Here is a 1,876-nt window from a genome sequence, read left to right as displayed (position 1 = left end):
CTTGATAAAGAATATGTACAAAAGCTTTATAGTTCCCATTATACCTAATGGTAACACTGAGTGCTTTCCTCTAAGATCAGGAACAAAGCAAGGATGTGTACTCAACACCACTCTTACTCAACTGGCTGCAAGTTCCAGCCAGCGTGATAAGGCAAGAAAGGGAAATAAATGGCATACATTGCTCTGCAAAAGACCCTGTGAGGAAGATGAAAGACCAGCTACAGAATGGGAGAAAATATTTGCAATCCCCATATCTAACAAAGACCTATTATCTAGAATATGTGAAGAATGCTTACAGCTCAGCAGTCTAATTAACATGTGGGTGAAAGGTATGAAGAGACATCTCATCAAAGAAGAAATACAGATAGCAAATAATCACATCAAAAAAATATCCAATAGCACTAGCCACTGGGGAAATGCAGACCCAAACTACCTAGAGCCATCAGGATAAACATATCAGAATGCCTAAATAAGAAATATTAAGAACAACACATGCTGGTAGAGATACAAAGACACGGGATCATTTATACTTATGTGGTGGGAACATAAAATGGTACAGCCACTCAGGAAAACAATTTGGCAGTTTCTTTAAAAACTAAACATGAAACTACCATATGATCTAGCAATTACTTTCCTGGACATTTATCCCAGAGAAACGAAGACTTCTGTTCACACAAAAACCCATAAGACGATGTGTAAATATAAACAATTTAATTTTAAAAATTATTAAATCTTTAAAAAAAAATAATAAAAGGGGCACCTGGGTGGCTCAATGGGTTAAACCTTTGCCTTCAGCTCAGGTCATGGTCTCAGGGTCCTGGGATCAAGTCCTGAATTGGGCTCTCTGCTCAGTGGGGAGCCTGCTTCCCTCTCTCTCTTTGTCTGCCTCTCTGCCTACTTGTGATCTCTCTGTGTCAAATAAATAAATAAAATCTTTAAAAAAATAAAATAAAAAATTATTGAAGTCAACAAAAAGCTTGCTTATGTTGGTTATATCTCTTGATATTTTCCATATTAAAAATAAAAACACATTTAAAAATCTACTTAACTCATTTGAAAATAATGATAACATACCTAATACATATTAATGCAACTAATGTAGTTTATGTAAAATCACCGTATATTCCAAAACAAAGGAAAGTGAGTGTGAAAAGTGGCATTGCTTTGCGTTTTTCAGGCCTCTGTAGTGTTTGGCTTAATGGAAGGCAGCTAGATTCTCAGATGTGATTTGCATTCTATCTCTTGCAATAGGAGGTTTTAGGTGAAGGATTTGAAGACAATCCAGCCTCATTTTGATATGTTACTGGAAAAGAGAAGACTATTTTAATAGCCTTTTCAGATAATTATGGATAACTTTTTATTCTACATAAAAACTTGACAAGTGATAGCTTTTTAAATATTAGTTGCAAGGTGAAATCTGAAACTGAATCAATCAGCTTTTCATACTTTGTTACATTAAAATGCATTAAGCAACCTTGCACTTTGAAAGCCATACTGTGGAAAGAGCCCGGATGTCCGTCGACAGATGAATGGATAAAGAAGACACAGTATATATATACAATGGAATATTACTCTGTTATCAGAAAGAATGACATCTTGCCATTTGCAGGGACATGGATGAAACTAGAGGGTATTATTGTAAGCGAAATAAGTCGGTCAGAGAAAGACAAATAATCATGATTACACTCATGTGGAGTTTAAGAAACAAAACAGATGGACATAGGGGAAGGGAAGGAAAAATAAGATGAGAACAGAGAGGGAGACAAACCATAAGAGACTTAATTTTTTAAAAAGATTTTATTTATTTATTTGACAGACAGAGATCACAAATAGGCAGAGAGGCAGGCAGAGAGATAGTGGGGGAAGCAGGCTCCCC

Source organism: Enhydra lutris, unplaced genomic scaffold (assembly GCF_002288905.1).
Source record: "Enhydra lutris kenyoni isolate GAN:26980312 unplaced genomic scaffold, ASM228890v2 scaffoldscaffold3, whole genome shotgun sequence".
In the NCBI taxonomy this organism is placed as follows: domain Eukaryota; kingdom Metazoa; phylum Chordata; class Mammalia; order Carnivora; family Mustelidae; genus Enhydra; species Enhydra lutris.
The sequence above is the reverse complement of the archived record's forward strand: the minus strand, read 5'-3'. Positions refer to the sequence as shown.